Source organism: Anopheles funestus, unplaced genomic scaffold (genome assembly GCF_943734845.2).
Source record: "Anopheles funestus unplaced genomic scaffold, idAnoFuneDA-416_04 scaffold_18_ctg1, whole genome shotgun sequence".
Taxonomy (NCBI): Eukaryota; Metazoa; Arthropoda; class Insecta; order Diptera; family Culicidae; genus Anopheles; species Anopheles funestus.
Window position 1 is genome coordinate 145,116 of NW_026045355.1, and position 23,283 is coordinate 168,398.

Consider the following 23,283-nt stretch of genomic DNA (forward strand, 5'->3'; position numbering starts at 1 on the left):
AAGACACCTTAGCCAAGACACATTAGCCAAGACACATTAGCCAAGACACCTTAGCCAATACACATTAGCGAAGACACCTTAGCCAAGACACATTAGCTAAGACACATTAGCCAAGACACCTTAGCCAAGACATCTTAGCCAAGACACCTTAGCCAAGACACATTAGCCAAGACACATTAGCCAAGACACCTTAGCCAAGACACCTTAGCCAAGACACATTAGCCAAGACACCTTAGCCAAGACACATTAGCCAAGACACCTTAGCCAAGACACCTTAGCCAAGACACTTTAGCCAAGACACCTTAGCGAAGACACATTATCCAAGACACCTTAGCCAAGACATCTTAGCCAAGACACCTTAGCCAAGACACATTAGCCAAGACACTTTAGCCGAGACACATTAGCAGTGACACATTAGCGAAGACACATTAGCCAAGACACCTTAGCCAAGACACATAAGCCAAGACACTTTAGCCAAGACACATTAGCCAAGACACATTAGCCAAGACACCTTAGCCAAGACACCTTAGCCAAGACACTTTAGCCAAGACACATTAGCCAAGACACATTAGCCAAGACACCTTAGCCAAGACACCTTAGCCAAGACACATTAGCCAAGACACATTAGCCGAGACACCTTAGCCAAGACACCTTAGCCAAGACACGTTAGCCAAGACACATTAGCCAAGACACATTAGCCGAGACACATTAGCCAAGACACCTTAGCCAAGACACCTTAGCCAAGACACATTAGCCAAGACACCTTAGCCAAGACACATTAGCCAAGACACATTAGCCAAGACACATTAGCCAAGACACCTTAGCCAAGACACCTTAGCCAAGACACATTAGCCAAGACACATTAGCCAAGACACATTAGCCAAGACACCTTAGCCAAGACACCTTAGCCAAGACACCTTAGCCAAGACACATTAGCCAAGACACCTTAGCCAAGACACCTTAGCCAAGACGCATTAGCCAAGACACCTTAGCCAAGACACATTAGCCAAGACACATTAGCCAACACACATTAGCCAAGACACCTTAGCCAAGACACATTAGCCAAGACACCTTAGTTAAGACACATTAGCCAAGACACCTTAGCCAAGACACATTAGCGAATACACCTTAGCCAAGACACATTAGCCAAGACACATAAGCCAAGACACATTAGCCAAGACACATTAGCCAAGACACATTAGCCAAGACACATTAGCCAAGACACCTTAGCCAAGACACCTTAGCCAAGGCACCTTAGCCAAGACACATTAGCGAAGACACCTTAGCCAAGACACATTAGCCAAGACACATTAGCCAAGACACCTTAGCCAAGACACATTTGCGAAGACACCTTAGCCAAGATATATTAGCCAAGACACCTTAGCCAAGACACCTTAGCCAAGAAACTTTAGCCAAGACACCTTAGCCAAGACACATTAGCCAAGACACATTAGCCAAGACACCTTAGCCAAGACACCTTAGCGAAGACTCCTTAGCCAAGACACCTTAGCCAAGACATCTTAGCCAAGACACCTTAGCCAAGACACATTAGCCAAGACACTTTAGCCAAGACACATTAGCCAAGACACATTAGCGAAGACACATTAGCCAAGACACATTAGCGAAGACACATAAGCCAAGACACATTAGCCAAGACACCTTAGCCAAGACACATTAGCCAAGACACCTTAGCCAAGACACATTAGCCAAGACACATTAGCCAAGACACCTTAGCCAAGACACCTTAGCCAAGACACCTTAGCCAAGACACCTTAGCCAAGACACATTAGCCAAGACACCTTAGCCAAGACACCTTAGCCAAGACACATTAACCAAGACACATTAGCCAAGACACATTGGCCGACACATTAGCCAAGACACATTAGCCAAGACACATTAGCCAAGACACCTTAGCCAAGACACCTTAGCCAAGACACCTTAGCCAAGACTCCTTAGCCAAGACACATTAGCCAAGACACCTTAGCCAAGACACATTAGCGAAGACACCTTAGCCAAGACACATTAGCCAAGACACATTAGCCAAGACACCTTAGCCAAGACACATTAACGAAGACACCTTAGCCAAGACACATTAGCCAAGACACATTAGCCAAGACACCTTAGCCAAGACACTTTAGCCAAGACACCTTAGCCAAGACACATTAGCCAAGACACCTTAGCCAAGACACATTAGCCAAGACACATTAGCCAAGACACCTTAGCCAAGACACCTTAGCCAAGACACCTTAGCCAAGACACATTAGCTAAGACACATTAGCCAAGACACCTTAGTCAAGACACATTAGCGAAGACACCTTAGCCAAGACACATTAGCCAAGACACATTGGCCAAGACACCTTAGCCAAGACACCTTAGCCAAGACACCTTAGCCAAGACACCTTAGCGAAGACACATTAGCCAAGACTCCTTAGCCAAGACATCTTAGCCAAGACACCTTAGCCAAGACACATTAGCCAAGACACTTTAGCCGAGACACATTAGCGAAGACACATTAGCCAAGACACATTAGCGAAGACACCTTAGCCAAGACACATTAGCCAAGACACATTAGCCAAGACACCTTAGCCAAGACACATTAGCCAAGACACATTAGCCAAGACACCTTAGCCAAGACACCTTAGCCAAGACACATTAGCCAAGACACATTAGCCAAGACACCTTAGCCAAGACACATTAGCCAAGACACCTTAGCCAAGACACATTAGCGAAGACACCTTAGCCAAGACACATTAGCCAAGACACATTAGCCAAGACACCTTAGCCAAGACACCTTAGCCAAGACACCTTAGCCAAGACAATTTAGCAAAGACACCTTAGCCAAGACACCTTAGCCAAGACACCTTAGCCAAGACACATTAGCCAAGACACCTTAGCCAAGACACATTAGCGAAGACACCTTAGCCAAGACACATTAGCCAAGACACATTAGCCAAGACACCTTAGCCAAGACACATTAGCCAAGACACATTAGCCAAGACACCTTAGCCAAGACACCTTAGCCAAGACACATTCACCAAGACTCATTAGCCAAGACACATTAGCCAAGACACCTTAGCCAAGACACATTAGCAAAGACACATTAGCCAAGACACATTAGCCGAGACACATTAGCCAAGACACATTAGCCAAAACACATTAGCCGAGACACCTTAGCCAAGACACCTTAGCCCAGACACCTTAGCCAAGACACATTAGCCGAGACACATTAGCCAAGACACATTAGCCGAGACACATTAGCCAAGACACCTTAGCCACGACACCTTAGCCAAGACACCTTAGCCAAGACACATCAGCCAAGACACATTAGCCGAGACACATTAGCCAAAACACATTAGCCAAGACACATTAGCCAAGACACATTAGCCAAGACACATTAGCCAAGACACCTAAGCCAAGACACCTTAGCCGAGACACATTAGCCAAGACACCTTAGCCAAGACACATTAGCCAAGACACATTAGCCGAGACACATTAGCCAAGACACATTAGCCAAGACACCTTAGCCAAGACACATTAGCGAAGACACTTTAGCCAAGACACCTTAGCCAAGACACCTTAGCCAAGACACCTTAGCCAAGACACCTTAGCCAAGACTCCTTAGCCAAGACATCTTAGCCAAGACACCTTAGCCAAGACACATTAGCCAAGACACTTTAGCCGAGACACATTAGCAGAGACACATTAGCCAAGACACCTTAGCGAAGACACCTTAGCCAAGACACATTAGCCAAGAAACATTAGCCAAGACACCTTAGCCAAGACACATTAGCCAAGACACATTAGCCAAGACACCTTAGCCAAGACACATTAGCCAAGACACCTTAGCCAAGACACATTAGCCAAGACACATTAGCCAAGACACATTAGCCAAGACACCTTAGCCAAGACACCTTAGCCAAGACACCTTAGCCAAGACTCATTAGCCAAGACACATTAGCCGAGACACCTTAGCCAAGACACCTTAGCCAAGACACATTAGCCAAGACACATTAGCCAAGACACCTTAGCCAAGACACCTTAGCCAAGACACATTAGCCAAGACACCTTAGCCAAGACACATTAGCCAAGACACATTAGCCAAGACACCTTAGCCAAGACACCTTAGCCAAGACACATTAGCCAAGACACCTTAGCCAAGACACATTAGCCAAGACAACTTAGCTTAGAAACATTAGCGAAGACACCTTAGCCAAGACACATTAGCCAAGACACATTAGCCAAGACACCTTAGCCAAGACACCTTAGATAAGACACCTTAGCTAAGACACCTTAGCCAAAACACATTAGCCAAGACACATTAGCCAAGACACATTAGCCAAGACACCTTAGCCAAGACACATTAGCCAAGACACCATACAAGACACATTAGCCAAGACACCTTAGCCAAGACACCTTAGCCAAGACACATTAGCCAAGACACATTAGCGAAGACACCTTAGCCAAGACACATTAGCCAAAACACATTAGCCAAGACACATTAGCCAAGACACATTAGCCAAGACACATTAGCCAAGACACCTTAGCCAAGACACATTAGCCAAGACACATTAGCCAAGACACCTTAGCCAAGACACCTTAGCCAAGACACATTAGCCAAGACACCTTAGCCAAGACACCTTAGCCAAGACACCTTAGCCAAGACACATTAGCCAAGACACCTTAGCCAAGACACATTAGCCAAGACACCTTAGCCAAGACACATTAGCCAAGACACATAAGCCAAGACACCTGAGCCAAGACACATTAGCCAAGACACATTAGCCAAGACACATTAGCCAAGTTACCTTAGCCAAGACACCTTAGCCAAGACACCTTAGCCAAGACACCTTAGCCAAGACACCTTAGCCAAGACACCTTAGTCAAGACACCTTAGCCAAGACACATTAGCAAAGACACATTAGCCAAGACACATTAGCCAAGACACCTTAGCCAAGACACCTGAGCCAAGACAAATTAGCCGAGACACCTTAGCCAAGACACCTTAGCCCAGACACCTTAGCCAAGACACATTAGCCGAGACACATTAGCCAAGACACATTAGCCGAGAAACATTAGCCAAGACACCTTAGCCACGACACCTTAGCCAAGACACCTTAGCCAAGACACATTAGCCGAGACACATTAGCCGAGACACATTAGCCAAGACACATTAGCCAAGACACATTAGCCAAGACACATTAGCCAAGACACATTAGCCAAGACACCTTAGCCAAGGCACCTTAGCCAAGACACATTAGCCAAGACACCTTAGCCAAGACACATTAGCCAAGACACATTAGCCGAGACACATTAGCCGAGACACATTAGCCAAGACACATTAGCAGAGACACATTAGCCAAGACACATCAGCCAAGACACCTAAGCCAAAACACATTAGCCAAAACACCTTAGCCAAGACACCTTAGCCAAGACACATTAGCCGAGACACCTTAGCCAAGACACATTAGCCAAGACACCTTAGCCAAGACACATTAGCCAAGACACATTAGCCGAGACACATTAGCCAAGACACCTTAGCCAAGACACCTTAGCCAAGACACCTTAGCCAAGACACATTAGCCAAGACACCTTAGCCAAGACACATTAGCCAAGACACCTTAGCCAAGACACCTTAGCCAAGACACATTAGCCAAGACACCTTAGCCAAGACACATTAGCGAAGACACCTTAGCCAAGACACATTAGCCAAGACACATTAGCCAAGACACATTAGCCAAGACACCTTAGCCAAGACACATTAGCCAAGACACCTTAGCCAAGACACATTAGCCAAGACACATTAGCCAAGTTACCTTAGCAAAGACACCTTAGCCAAGACACATTAGCCAAGACACCTTAGCCAAGACACATTAGCGAAGACACCTTAGCCAAGACACATTAGCCAAGACACATTAGCCAAGACACATTAGCCAAGACACATTAGCCAAGACACCTTAGCCAAGACACATTAGCCAAGACACATTAGCCAAGACACCTTAGCCAAGACACCTTAGCCAAGACACATTAGCCAAGACACCTTAGCCAAGACACATTAGCCAAGACACCTTAGCCAAGACACCTTAGCCAAGACACATTAGCCAAGACACATTAGCCAAGACACATTAGCGAAGACACCTTAGCCAAGACACATTAGCCAAGACACATTAGCCAAGACACATAAGCCAAGACACATTAGCCAAGACACCTTAGCCAAGACACATTATCCAAGACACATTAGCCAAGACACATTAGCCAAGATACATAAGCCAAGACACCTTAGCCAAGACACATTAGCAAAGACACATTAGCCAAGACACATAAGCCGAGACACATTAGCCGAGACACATTAGCCAAGACACCTTAGCCACGACACCTTAGCCAAGACACATTAGCCAAGACACATTAGCCAAGACACATTAGCCGAGACACATTAGCCAAGACACATTAGCGAAGACACCTTAGCCAAGACACATTAGCCAAGACACCTTAGCCAAGATACATTAGCCAAGACACATTAGCCAAGACACCTTAGCCAAGACACCTTAGCCAAGACACATTAGCCGAGACACCTTAGCCAAGACACATTAGCCAAGACACATTAGCCAAGTTACCTTAGCAAAGACACATTAGCCAAGACACATTAGCCAAGACACCTTAGCAAAGACACATTAGCGAAGACACCTTAGCCAAGACACATTAGCCAAGACACATTAGCCAAGACACCTTAGCCAAGACACCTTAGCCAAGACACATTAGCCAAGACACATTAGCCAAGACACCTTAGCCAAGACACATTAGCGAAGACACCTTAGCTTAGACACATTAGCCAAGACACATTAGCCAAGACACATTAGCCAAGACACATTAGCCAAGACACATTAGCCGAGACACATTAGCCAAGACACCTTAGCCAAGACACATTAGCCAAGACACCTTAGCCAAGACACCTTAGCCAAGACACCTTAGCCAAGACACCTTAGCCAAGACACATTAGCCAAGACACATTAGCCAAGACACCTTAGCCAAGACACATTAGCGAAGACACCTTAGCTTAGACACATTAGCCAAGACACATTAGCAAAGACACATTAGCCAAGACACATAAGCCGAGACACATTAGCCGAGACACATTAGCCAAGACACCTTAGCCAAGACACATTAGCCAAGACACCTTAGCCAAGACACCTTAGCCAAGACACCTTAGCCAAGACACCTTAGCCAAGACACATTAGCCAAGACACATTAGCCAAGACACATTAGCGAAGACACCTTAGCCAAGCCATATTAGCCAAGACAAATGAGCCAAGACACCTTAGCCAAGACACATTAGCCAAGACACATTAGCCAAAACACCTTAGCCAAGACACATTAGCCAAGACACATTAGCCAAGACACCTTAGCCAAGACACCTGAGCCAAGACAAATTAGCCAAGACACATTAGCCAAGACACATTAGCCAAGACACATTAGCCATGACACCTTAGCCAAGACACCTTAGCCAAGACACCTTTGCCAAGACACCTTAGCCAAGACACCTTAGCCAAGACACATTAGCCAAGACACATTAGCCAAGACACATTAGCCAAGACACCTTAGCCAAGACACACTAGCGAAGACACCTTAGCCAAGACACATTAGCCAAGACACATTAGCCAAGACACCTTAGCCAAGACACCTTAGCCATGACACATTAGCCAAGACACATTAGCCAAGACACCTTAGCCAAGACACATTAGCGAAGACACCTCAGCTTAGACACATTAGCCAAGACACATTAGCCAAGACACCTTTGCCAAGACACCTTAGCCAAGACACATTAGCCAAGACACCTTAGCCAAGACACCTTAGCCAAGACACCTGAGCCAAGACAAATTAGCCAAGACACATTAGCCAAGACACCTTAGAAAAGACACCTTAGCCATGACACATTAGCCAAGACACATTAGCCAAGACACCTTAGCCAAGACACATTAGCGAAGACACCTCAGCTTAGACACATTAGCCAAGACACATTAGCCAAGACACCTTTGCCAAGACACCTTAGCCAAGACACATTAGCCAAGACACCTTAGCCAAGACACCTTAGCCAAGACACCTGAGCCAAGACAAATTAGCCAAGACACATTAGCCAAGACACCTTAGAAAAGACACCTTAGCCAGGACACATTAGCCAAGACACCTTAGCGAAGACACCTTAGCCAAGACACATTAGCCAAGACACCTTAGCCAAGACACATTAGCCAAGACACCTTAGCCAAGACACACTAGCGAAGACACCTTAGCCAAGACACATTAGCCAAGACACATTAGCCAAGACACCTTAGCCAAGATACATTAGCCAAGACACATTAGCCAAGACACCTTAGCCAAGACACCTTAGCCAAGACACATTAGCCAAGACACCTTAGCCAAGACACATTAGCCAAGACACCTTAGCCAAGACACCTTAGCCAAGACACATTAGCCAAGACACATTAGCCAAGACACATTAGCGAAGACACCTTAGCCAAGACACATTAGCCAAGACACATTAGCCAAGACACATAAGCCAAGACACATTAGCCAAGACACCTTAGCCAAGACACATTAGCTAAGACACATTAGCCAAGACACATTAGCCAAGATACATAAGCCAAGACACCTTAGCCAAGACACATTAGCAAAGACACATTAGCCAAGACACATAAGCCGAGACACCTTACCCAAGACACCTTAGCCAAGACACATTAACCAAGACACCTTAGCCAAGACACATTCTCCGACACATTAGCCAAGACACATTAGCCAAGACACATTAGCCAAGACACCTTAGCCAAGACACCTTAGCCAAGACACATTAGCCAAGACACCTTAGCCAAGACACCTTAGCCAAGATTCCTTAGCCAAGACACCTTAGCCAATACATATTAGCCAAGACACATAAGCCGAGACACCTTAGCCAAGACACCTTAGCCAAGACACCTTAGCCAAGATACATTAGCCAAGACACATTTGCCGAGACACATTAGCCAAGACACCTTAGCCAAGACACATTAGCCAAGACACATTAGCCAAGACACCTTAGCCAAGACACCTTAGCCAAGACACATTAGCCAAGACACCTTAGCCAAGACACCTTAGCCAAGACACCTTAGCCAAGACACTTTAGCCAAGACACATTAGCCAAGACACATTAGCCAAGACACCTTAGCCAAGACACCTTAGCCAAGACACCTTAGCCAAGACACCTTAGCCAAGACACCTTAGCCAAGACACCTTAGCCAAGACACCTTAGCCAAGACACATTAGCCAAGACACCTTAGCCAAGACACATTAGCCAAGACACATTAGCCAAGACACCTTAGCCAAGACACATTAGCCAAGACACCTTAGCCAAGACACATTAGCCAAGACACATTAGCCGAGACACCGTAGCCAAGACACCTTAGCCAAGACACCTTAGCCAAGACACATTAGCCGAGACACATTAGCCAAGACACCTTAGCCAAGACACCTTAGCCAAGACACCTTAGCCAAGACACCTTAGCCAAGACACATTAGCCAAGACACATTAGCCAAGACACATTAGCCAAGACACCTTAGCCAAGACACCTTAGCCAAGACACCTTAGCCAAGACACATTACCCAAGACACCTTAGCCAAGACACATTAGCCAAGACACATTAGCCAAGACACATTTGTCAAGACACCTTAGCCAAGACACATTAGCCAAGACACATTAGCCAAGACACATTAGCCAAGACACCTTAGCCAAGACACCTTAGCCAAGACACATTGGCCAAGACACATTAGCCAAGACACATTAGCCTAGACACCTTAGCCAAGACACCTTAGCCAAGACACCTTAGCCAAGACACATTAGCCAAGACACATTAGCCGAGACACCTTAGCCAAGACACCTTAGCCAAGACACCTTAGCCAAGACACATTAGCCAAGACACCTTAGCCAAGACACCTTAGCCAAGACACATTAGCCAAGACACCTTAGCCAGGACACATTAGCCAAGACACCTTAGCCAAGACACCTTAGCCAAGACACCTTAGCCAAGACACATTAGCCAAGACACCTTAGCCAAGACACATTAGCCAAGACACCTTAGCCAAAACACCTTAGCCAAGACACCTTAGCCAAGACACCTTAGCCAAGACACATTAGCCAAGACACATTAGCCAAGACACATTAGCCAAGACACCTTAGCCAAGACACATTAGCCAAGACACCTTAGCCAAGACACATTAGCCAAGACACCTTAGCCAAGACACATTAGCCAAGACACATTAGCCAAGACACATTAGCCAAGACACATTAGCCAAGACACATTAGCCAAGACACCTTAGCCAAGACACATTAGCCAAGACACATTAGCCAAGACACATTAGCCAAGACACATTAGCCAAGACACATTAGCCAAGACACATTAGCCAAGACACCTTAGCCAAGACACCTTAGCCAAGACACCTTAGCCAAGACACATTAGCCAAGACACCTTAGCCAAGACACCTTAGCCAAGACACATTAGCGAAGACACCTTAGCCAAGCCACATTAGCCAAGACAAATGAGCCAAGACACCTTAGCCAAGACACATTAGCCAAGACACATTAGCCAAAACACCTTAGCCAAGACACATTAGCCAAGACACATTAGCCAAGACACCTTAGCCAAGACACCTGAGCCAAGACACATTAGCCAAGACACATTAGCCAAGACACATTAGCCAAGACACATTAGCCAAGACACATTAGCCATGACACCTTAGCCAAGACACCTTAGCCAAGACACCTTAGCCAAGACACCTTAGCCAAGACACATTAGCCAAGACACATTAGCCAAGACACATTAGCCAAGACACATTAGCCAAGACACATTAGCCAAGACACATTAGCCAAGACACCTTACCCAAGACACCTTAGCCAAGACACATTAACCAAGACACATTAGCCAAGACACATTCTCCGACACATTAGCCAAGACACATTAGCCAAGACACATTAGCCAAGACACCTTAGCCAAGACACCTTAGCCAAGACACCTTAGCCAAGACACATTAGCCAAGACACCATAGCCAAGACACCTTAGCCAAGACACTTTAGCCAAGACACATTAGCCAAGACACCTTAGCCAATACATATTAGCCAAGACACATAAGCCGAGACACCTTAGCCAAGACACCTTAGCCAAGACACCTTAGCCAAGATACATTAGCCAAGACACATTTGCCGAGACACATTAGCCAAGACACATTAGCCAAGACACATTAGCCAAGACACATTAGCCAAGACACCTTAGCCAAGACACCTTAGCCAAGACACCTTAGCCAAGACACCTTAGCCAAGACACCTTAGCCAAGACACCTTAGCCAAGATACTTTAGCCAAGACACATTAGCCAAGACACCTTAGCCAAGACACATTAGCCAAGACACATTAGCCAAGACACCTTAGCCAAGACACATTAGCCAAGACACCTTAGCCAAGACACATTAGCCAAGACACATTAGCCGAGACACCTTAGCCAAGACACCTTAGCCAAGACACCTTAGCCAAGACACATTAGCCAAGACACATTAGCGAAGACACCTTAGCCAAGACACATTAGCCAAGACACATTAGCCAAGACACATTAGCCAAGACACATTAGCCAAGACACATTAGCCAAGACACATTAGCCAAGACACATTAGCCGAGACACCTTAGCCAAGACACCTTAGCCAAGACACCTTAGCCAAGACACATTAGCCAAGACACCTTAGCCAAGACACCTTAGCCAAGACACATTAGCCAAGACACCTTATCCAAGACGCATTAGCCAAGACACATTAGCCAGGACACATTAGCCAAGACACATTAGCCAAGACACCTTAGCCAAGACACCTTAGCCAAGACACATTAGCCAAGACACATTAGCCGAGACACCTTAGCCAAGACACCTTAGCCAAGACACCTTAGCCAAGACACATTAGCCAAGACACCTTAGCCAAGACACCTTAGCCAAGACACATTAGCCAAGACACCTTAGCCAAGACACATTAGCCAGGACACATTAGCCAAGACACCTTAGCCAAGACACCTTAGCCAAGACACCTTAGCCCAGACACATTAGCCAAGACACCTTAGCCAAGACACATTAGCCAAGACACCTTAGCCAAGACACCTTAGCCAAGACACCTTAGCCAAGACACCTTAGCCAAGACACATTAGCCAAGACACATTAGCCAAGACACCTTAGCCAAGACACCTTAGCCAAGACACATTAGCCAAGACACATTAGCCAAGACACATTAGCCAAGACACATTAGCCAAGACACATTAGCCAAGACACATTAGCCAAGACACCTTAGCCAAGACACATTAGCCAAGACACCTTAGCCAGGACACATTAGCCAAGACACATTAGCCAAGACACATTAGCCAAGACACATTAGCCAAGACACCTTAGCCAAGACACCTTAGCCAAGACACCTTAGCCAAGACACATTAGCCAAGACACATTAGCCAAGACACATTAGCCAAGACACCTTAGCCAAGACACCTTAGCCAAGACACCTTAGCCAAGACACCTTAGCCAAGACACATTAGCCAAGACACATTAGCCAAGACACCTTAGCCAAGACACATTAGCCAAGACACATTAGTCAAGACACATTAGCCAAGACACATTAGCCAAGACACCTTAGCCAAGACACATTAGCCAAGACACCTTAGCCAAGACACATTAGCCAAGACACCTTAGCCAAGACACATTAGCCAAGACACATTAGTCAAGACACATTAGCCAAGACACATTAGCCAAGACACATTAGCCAAGTTACCTTAGCCAAGACACCTTAGCCAAGACACATTAGCCAAGACACCTTAGCCAAGACACATTAGCCAAGACACATTAGCCGAGACACCTTAGCCAAGACACCTTAGCCAAGACACCTTAGCCAAGACACATTAGCCAAGACACCTTAGCCAAGACACCTTAGCCAAGACACATTAGCCAAGACACCTTAGCCAGGACACATTAGCCAAGACACATTAGCCAAGACACATTAGCCAAGACACCTTAGCCAAGACACCTTAGCCAAGACACTTTAGCCAAGACACATTAGCCAAGACACATTAGCCAAGACACATTAGCCAAGTTACCTTAGCCAAGACACCTTAGCCAAGACACCTTAGCCAAGACACCTTAGCCAAGACACATTAGCCAAGACACCTTAGCCAAGACACATTAGCCAAGACACCTTAGCCAAGACACATTAGCCAAGACACCTTAGCCAAGACACATTAGCCAAGACACATTAGCCAAGACACATTAGCCAAGACACCTTAGCCAAGACACCTTAGCCAAGACACATTAGCCAAGACACATTAGCCAAGACACATTAGCCAAGACACCTTAGCCAAGACACCTTAGCCAAGACACCTTAGCCAAGACACATTAGCCAAGACACATTAGCCAAGACACATTAGCCAAGACACCTTAGCCAAGACACATTAGCCAAGACACATTAGTCAAGACACATTAGCCAAGACACATTAGCCAAGACACCTTAGCCAAGACACATTAGCCAAGACACCTTAGCCAAGACACATTAGCCAAGACACCTTAGCCAAGACACATTAGCCAAGACACATTAGCCAAGACACATTAGCCAAGACACCTTAGCCAAGACACCTTAGCCAAGACACCTTAGCCAAGACACCTTAGCCAAGACACATTAGCCAAGACACATTAGCCAAGACACATTAGCCAAGACACCTTAGCCAAGACACATTAGCCAAGACACATTAGCCAAGACACCTTAGCCAAGACACCTTAGCCAAGACACATTAGCCAAGACACCTTAGCCAAGACACCTTAGCCAAGACACATTAGCCAAGACACCTTAGCCAGGACACATTAGCCAAGACACCTTAGCCAAGACACCTTAGCCAAGACACCTTAGCCAAGACACATTAGCCAAGACACCTTAGCCAAGACACATTAGCCAAGACACCTTAGCCAAGACACCTTAGCCAAGACACCTTAGCCAAGACACCTTAGCCAAGACACATTAGCCAAGACACATTAGCCAAGACACATTAGCCAAGACACCTTAGCCAAGACACATTAGCCAAGACACATTAGCCAAGACACATTAGCCAAGACAAATTAGCCAAGACACATTAGCCAAGACACCTTAGCCAAGACACATTAGGTAAGACACATTAGCCAAGACACATAAGCCAAGACACATTAGCCAAGACACATTAGCCAAGACACATTAGCCAAGACACATTAGCCAAGACACATTAGCCGAGACACCTTAGCCAAGACACCTTAGCCAAGACACCTTAGCCAAGACACATTAGCCAAGACACCTTAGCCAAGACACCTTAGCCAAGACACATTAGCCAAGACACCTTATCCAAGACGCATTAGCCAAGACACATTAGCCAGGACACATTAGCCAAGACACATTAGCCAAGACACCTTAGCCAAGACACCTTAGCCAAGACACATTAGCCAAGACACATTAGCCGAGACACCTTAGCCAAGACACCTTAGCCAAGACACCTTAGCCAAGACACATTAGCCAAGACACCTTAGCCAAGACACCTTAGCCAAGACACATTAGCCAAGACACCTTAGCCAGGACACATTAGCCAAGACACATTAGCCAAGACACATTAGCCAAGACACCTTAGCCAAGACACCTTAGCCAAGACACTTTAGCCAAGACACATTAGCCAAGACACATTAGCCAAGACACATTAGCCAAGTTACCTTAGCCAAGACACCTTAGCCAAGACACCTTAGCCAAGACACCTTAGCCAAGACACATTAGCCAAGACACCTTAGCCAAGACACCTTAGCCAAGACACCTTAGCCAAGACGCATTAGCCAAGACACCTTAGCCAAGACACATTAGCCAAGACACATTAGCCAAGACACCTTAGCCAAGACACATTAGCCAAGACACCTTAGCCAGGACACATTAGCCAAGACACCTTAGCCAAGACACCTTAGCCAAGACACCTTAGCCAAGACACATTAGCCAAGACACATTAGCCAAGACACCTTAGCCAAGACACCTTAGCCAAGACACCTTAGCCAAGACACATTAGCCAAGACACATTAGCCAAGACACCTTAGCCAAGACACATTAGCCAAGACACATTAGCCAAGACACATTAGCCGAGACACCTTAGCCAAGACACCTTAGCCAAGACACCTTAGCCAAGACACCTTAGCCAAGACACATTAGCCAAGACACATTAGCCAAGACACCTTAGCCAAGACACCTTAGCCAAGACACATTAGCCAAGACACATTAGCCAAGACACCTTAGCCAAGACACATTAGCCAAGACACATTAGCCAAGACACCTTAGCCGAGACACCTTAGCCAAGACACCTTAGCCAAGACGCATTAGCCAAGACACTTTAGCCAAGACACATTAGCCAAGACACATTAGCCAAGTTACCTTAGCCAAGACACCTTAGCCAAGACACCTTAGCCAAGACACCTTAGCCAAGACACCTTAGCCAAGACACATTAGCCAAGACACATTAGCCAAGACACATTAGCCAAGACACCTTAGCCAAGACACATTAGCCAAGACACATTAGTCAAGACACATTAGCCAAGACACATTAGCCAAGACACCTTAGCCAAGACACATTAGCCAAGACACCTTAGCCAAGACACCTTAGCCAAGACACCTTAGCCAAGACACATTAGCCAAGACACATTAGCCGAGACACCTTAGCCAAGACACCTTAGCCAAGACACCTTAGCCAAGACACATTAGCCAAGACACCTTAGCCAAGACACCTTAGCCAAGACACATTAGCCAAGACACCTTAGCCAGGACACATTAGCCGAGACACCTTAGCCAAGACACCTTAGCCAAGACGCATTAGCCAAGACACTTTAGCCAAGACACCTTAGCCAAGACACCTTAGCCAAGACACCTTAGCCAAGACACATTAGCCAAGACACCTTAGCCAAGACACCTTAGCCAAGACACCTTAGCCAAGACGCATTAGCCAAGACACCTTAGCCAAGACACATTAGCCAAGACACATTAGCCAAGACACCTTAGCCAAGACACATTAGCCAAGACACCTTAGCCAGGACACATTAGCCAAGACACCTTAGCCAAGACACCTTAGCCAAGACACCTTAGCCAAGACACATTAGCCAAGACACATTAGCCAAGACACCTTAGCCAAGACACCTTAGCCAAGACACCTTAGCCAAGACACATTAGCCAAGACACATTAGCCAAGACACCTTAGCCAAGACACATTAGCCAAGACACATTAGCCAAGACACATTAGCCGAGACACCTTAGCCAAGACACCTTAGCCAAGACACCTTAGCCAAGACACCTTAGCCAAGACACATTAGCCAAGACACATTAGCCAAGACACCTTAGCCAAGACACCTTAGCCAAGACACATTAGCCAAGACACATTAGCCAAGACACCTTAGCCAAGACACATTAGCCAAGACACATTAGCCAAGACACATTAGCCGAGACACCTTAGCCAAGACACCTTAGCCAAGACACCTTAGCCAAGACACTTTAGCCAAGACACATTAGCCAAGACACATTAGCCAAGTTACCTTAGCCAAGACACCTTAGCCAAGACACCTTAGCCAAGACACCTTAGCCAAGACACCTTAGCCAAGACACATTAGCCAAGACACATTAGCCAAGACACATTAGCCAAGACACCTTAGCCAAGACACATTAGCCAAGACACATTAGTCAAGACACATTAGCCAAGACACATTAGCCAAGACACCTTAGCCAAGACACATTAGCCAAGACACCTTAGCCAAGACACATTAGCCAAGACACCTTAGCCAAGACACATTAGCCAAGACACATTAGCCAAGACACATTAGCCAAGACACCTTAGCCAAGACACCTTAGCCAAGACACCTTAGCCAAGACACCTTAGCCAAGACACATTAGCCAAGACACATTAGCCAAGACACATTAGCCAAGACACCTTAGCCAAGACACATTAGCCAAGACACATTAGCCAAGACACATTAGCCAAGACACATTAGCCAAGACACATTAGCCAAGACACATTAGCCAAGACACATTAGCCAAGACACCTTAGCCAAGACACATTAGCCAAGACACATTAGCCAAGACACATTAGCCAAGACACATTAGCCAAGACACATTAGCCAAGACACATTAGCCAAGACACATTAGCCAAGACACATTAGCCGAGACACCTTAGCCAAGACACCTTAGCCAAGACACCTTAGCCAAGACACATTAGACAAGACACATTAGCCAAGACACCTTAGCCAAGACACATTAGCCAAGACACCTTAGCCAAGACGCATTAGCCAAGACACCTTAGCAAAGACACATTAGTCAAGACACCTTAGCCAAGACACCTTAGCCAAGACACCTTAGCCAAGACACATTAGCCAAGACACATTAGCCGAGACACCTTAGCCAAGACACCTTAGCCAAGACACCTTAGCCAAGACACATTAGCCAAGACACCTTAGCCAAGACACCTTAGCCAAGACACATTAGCCAAGACACCTTAGCCAGGACACATTAGCCAAGACACATTAGCCAAGACACATTAGCCAAGACACCTTAGCCAAGACACCTTAGCCAAGACACATTAGCCAAGACACATTAGCCAAGACACATTAGCCAAGACACCTTAGCCAAGACACCTTAGCCAAGACACCTTAGCCAAGACACATTAGCCAAGACACATTAGCCAAGACACATTAGCCAAGACACATTAGCCAAGACACCTTAGCCAAGACACATTAGCCAAGACACATTAGCCAAGACACATTAGCCAAGACACATTAGCCAAGACACATTAGCCAAGACACATTAGCCAAGACACATTAGCCAAGACACATTAGCCAAGACACATTAGCCAAGACACATTAGCCAAGACACCTTAGCCAGGACACATTAGCCAAGACACATTAGCCAAGACACATTAGCCAAGACACATTAGCCAAGACACATAAGCCAAGACACCTTAGCCAAGACACCTTAGCCAAGACACCTTAGCCAAGACACATTAGCCAAGACACCTTAGCCAAGACACCTTAGCCAAGACACATTAGCCAAGACACCTTAGCCAAGACGCATTAGCCAAGACACATTAGCCAAGACACATTAGCCAAGACACCTTAGCCAAGACACCTTAGCCAAGACACCTTATCCAAGACACATTAGCCAAGACACATTAGCCGAGACACCTAAGCCAAGACACCTTAGCCAAGACACCTTAGCCAAGACACATTAGCCAAGACACATAAGCCAAGACACCTTAGCCAAGACACATTAGCCAAGATACCTTAGCCAGGACACATTAGCCAAGACACCTTAGCCAAGACACATTAGCCAAGACACCTTAGCCAAGACACCTTAGCCAAGACACCTTAGCCAAGACACCTTAGCCAAGACACATTAGCCAAGACACCTTAGCCAAGACACCTTAGCCAAGACACCTTAGCCAAGACACCTTAGCCAAGACACATTAGCCAAGACACATTAGCCGAGACACCTTAGCCAAGACACCTTAGCCAAGACACCTTAGCCAAGACACATTAGCCAAGACACATTAGCCAAGACACATTAGCCAAGACACCTTAGCCAAGACACATTAGCCAAGACACATTAGCCAAGACACATTAGCCAAGACACCTTAGCCAAGACACCTTAGCCAAGACACATTAGCCAAGACACATTAGCCAAGACACCTTAGCCAAGACACCTTAGCCAAGACACCTTAGCCAAGACACCTTAGCCAAGACACCTTAGCCAAGACACATTAGCCAAGACACATTAGCCAAGACACATTAGCCAAGACACCTTAGCCAAGACACATTAGCCAAGACACATTAGTCAAGACACATTAGCCAAGACACATTAGCCAAGACACCTTAGCCAAGACACATTAGCCAAGACACCTTAGCCAAGACACATTAGCCAAGACACCTTAGCCAAGACACATTAGCCAAGACACATTAGCCAAGACACATTAGCCAAGACACCTTAGCCAAGACACCTTAGCCAAAACACATTAGCCAAGACACATTAGCCAAGACACATTAGCCAAGACACATTAGCCAAGACACCTTAGCCAAGACACATTAGCCAAGACACATTAGCCAAGACACATTAGCCAAGACACATTAGCCAAGACACATTAGCCAAGACACATTAGCCAAGACACCTTAGCCAAGACACATTAGCCAAGACACATTAGCCAAGACACATTAGCCAAGACACCTTAGCCAAGACACCTTAGCCAAAACACCTTAGCCAAGACACATTAGCCAAGACAAATTAGCCAAGCACCTTAGCCAAGACACATTAGCCAAGACACCTTAGCCAAGACACCTTAGCCAAGACACATTAGCCAAGACACCTTAGCCAAGACGCATTAGCCAAGACACATTAGCCAAGACACCTTAGCCAAGACACCTTAGCCAAGACACCTTAGCCAAGACACATTAGCCAAGACACATTAGCCGAGACACCTTAGCCAAGACACCTTAGCCAAGACACCTTAGCCAAGACACATTAGCCAAGACACCTTAGCCAAGACACCTTAGCCAAGACACCTTAGCCAAGACACCTTAGCCAGGACACATTAGCCAAGACACATTAGCCGAGACACCTTAGCCAAGACACCTTAGCCAAGACACCTTAGCTAAGACACCTTAGCCAAGACACATTAGCCAAGACACCTTAGCCAAGACACCTTAGCCAAGACACATTAGCCAAGACACCTTAGCCAGGACACATTAGCCAAGACACATTAGCCAAGACACATAAGCCAAGACACCTTAGCCAAGACACCTTAGCCAAGACACATTAGCCAAGACACATTAGCCAAGACACATTAGCCAAGACACCTTAACCAAGACACATTAGCCAAGACACATTAGCCAAGACACATTAGCCAAGACACATTAGCCAAGACACCTTAGCCAAGACACATTAGCCAAGACACCTTAGCCAAGACGCCTTAGCCAAGACACCTTAGCCAAGACACATTAGCCAAGACACATTAGCCAAGACACCTTAGCCAAGACACCTTAGCCAAGACACCTTAGCCAAGACACATTAGCCAAGACACATTAGCCAAGACACATTAGCCAAGACACATTAGCCGAGACACATTAGCCAAGACACATTAGCCAAGACACATTAGCCGAGACACCTTAGCCAAGACACATTAGCCAAGACACCTTAGCCAAGACACCTTAGCCAAGACACATTAGCCAAGACACATTAGCCAAGACACATTAGCCAAGACACCTTAGCCAAGACACCTTAGCCAAAACACCTTAGCCAAGACACATTAGCCAAGACAAATTAGCCAAGACACCTTAGCCAAGACACATTAGCCAAGACACCTTAGCCAAGACACCTTAGCCAAGACACATTAGCCAAGACACCTTAGCCAAGACGCATTAGCCAAGACACATTAGCCAAGACACCTTAGCCAAGACACCTTAGCCAAGACACCTTAGCCAAGACACATTAGCCAAGACACATTAGCCGAGACACCTTAGCCAAGACACCTTAGCCAAGACACCTTAGCCAAGACACATTAGCCAAGACACCTTAGCCAAGACACCTTAGCCAGGACACATTAGCCAAGACACATTAGCCGAGACACCTTAGCCAAGACACCTTAGCCAAGACACATTAGCCAAGACACCTTAGCCAAGACACCTTAGCCAAGACACATTAGCCAAGACACCTTAGCCAGGACACATTAGCCAAGACACATTAGCCAAGACACATTAGCCAAGACACCTTAGCCAAGACACCTTAGCCAAGACACTTTAGCCAAGACACATTAGCCAAGACACATTAGCCAAGACACCTTAGCCAAGACACCTTAGCCAAGACACATTAGCCAAGACACCTTAGCCAAGACGCATTAGCCAAGACACATTAGCCAAGACACATTAGCCAAGACACCTTAGCCAAGACACCTTAGCCAAGACACCTTAGCCAAGACACATTAGCCAAGACACATTAGCCGAGACACCTTAGCCAAGACACCTTAGCCAAGACACATTAGCCAAGACACTTTAGCCAAGACACATTAGCCAAGACACATTAGCCAAGACACCTTAGCCAAGACACCTTAGCCAAGACACATTAGCCAAGACACATTAGCCAAGACACCTTAGCCAAGACACATTAGCCGAGACACATTAGCCAAGACACATTAGCCGAGACACATTAGCCAAGACACATTAGCCAAGACACCTTAGCCAAGACACATTAGCCAAGATACAATAGAAAAGACACATTAGCCGAGACACATTAGCCAAGACACCTTAGCCAAGACACCTTAGCCAAGATACATTAGCCAAGACACATTAGCCGAGACACATTAGCCAAGACACCTTAGCCAAGACACCTTAGCCAAGACACATTAGCCAAGACACCTTAGCCAAGACACATTAGCCAAGACACATTAGCCAAGACACATTAGCCAAGACACCTTAGCCAAGACACCTTAGCCAAGACACCTTAGCCAAGATACATTAGCCAAGACACATTAGCCGAGACACCTTAGCCAAGACACATTAGCCGAGACACCTTAGCCAAGACACCTTAGCCAAGACACATTAGCCAAGACACCTTAGCCAAGACACATTATCCAAGACACATTAGCCAAGACACATTAGCCAAGACACCTTAGCCAAGACACCTTAGCCAAGACACATTAGCCAAGATACCTTAGCCAAGACACCTTAGCCAAGACACATTAGCCAAGACACCTTAGCCAAGACACATTAGCCAAGACACCTTAGCCAAGACACCTTAGCCAAGACACCTTAGCCAAGACACAATAGAAAAGACACATTAGCCAAGACACATTAGCCAAGACACATTAGCCAAGACACATTAGCCAAGACACATTAGCCAAGACACATTAGCCGAGACACATTAGCCAAGACACATTAGCCAAGACACATTAGCCGAGACACCTTAGCCAAGACACATTAGCCAAGACACATTAGCCAAGACACCTTAGCCAAGACACATTAGCCAAGACACATTAGCCAAGACACCTTAGCCAAGACACCTTAGCCAAAACACATTAGCCAAGACACATTAGCCAAGACACATTAGCCAAGACACCTTAGCCAAGACACATTAGCCAAGACACATTAGCCAAGACACATTAGCCAAGACACATTAGCCGAGACACCTTAGCCAAGACACATTAGCCAAGACACCTTAGCCAAGACACCTTAGCCAAGACACATTAGCCAAGACACATTAGCCAAGACACATTAGCCAAGACAAATTAGCCAAGACACCTTAGCCAAAACACATTAGCCAAGACACATTAGCCAAGACACCTTAGCCAAGACACATTAGCCAAGACACATTAGCCAAGACACATTAGCCAAGACACATTAGCCAAGACACATTAGCCAAGACACCTTAGCCAAGACACATTAGCCAAGACACATTAGCCAAGACACATTAGCCAAGACACATTAGCCAAGACACATTAGCCAAGACACATTAGCCAAGACACATTAGCCGAGACACCTTAGCCAAGACACCTTAGAAAAGACACCTTAGCCAAGACACATTAGCCAAGACACCTTAGCCAAGACACCTTAGCCAAGACACATTAGCCAAGACACCTTAGCCAAGACGCATTAGCCAAGACACATTAGCCAAGACACATTAGCCAAGACACCTTAGCCAAGACACCTTAGCCAAGACACCTTAGCCAAGACACATTAGCCAAGACACATTAGCCGAGACACCTTAGCCAAGACACCTTAGCCAAGACACCTTAGCCAAGACACATTAGCCAAGACACCTTAGCCAAGACACCTTAGCCAAGACACATTAGCCAAGCCACCTTAGCCAAGACACCTTAGCCAAGACACATTAGCCAAGACACATTAGCCGAGACACCTTAGCCAAGACACCTTAGCCAAGACACCTTAGCCAAGACACATTAGCCAAGACACATTAGCCAAGACACATTAGCCAAGACACCTTAGCCAAGACACCTTAGCCAAGACACCTTAGCCAAGACACATTAGCCAAGACACATTAGCCAAGACACATTAGCCAAGACACCTTAGCCAAGACACATTAGCCAAGACACATTAGTCGAGACACATTAGCCAAGACACATTAGCCAAGACACATTAGCCAAGACACCTTAGCCAAGACACATTAGCCGAGACACCTTAGCCAAGACACCTTAGCCAAGACACATTAGCCAAGACACATT

General features: G+C 46.1%; 2 long non-coding RNA genes across 2 annotated transcripts in view; both read right to left on the reverse strand.

Annotated features, from left to right (window-relative positions):
* LOC125774524 (uncharacterized) overlaps positions 1-23,283 on the reverse strand; it is a 38,251-nt gene that overhangs the window by 10,757 nt on the left and 4,211 nt on the right. The window lies entirely within an intron of this gene.
* On the reverse strand, positions 8,172-23,225 carry LOC125774527 (uncharacterized). Its single transcript, XR_007421009.1, has 3 exons — positions 22,105-23,225; positions 10,586-10,893; positions 8,172-8,221 (listed from the first exon to the last, which is right to left on the reverse strand). It is a non-coding gene; the product is annotated as an uncharacterized LOC125774527 (long non-coding RNA).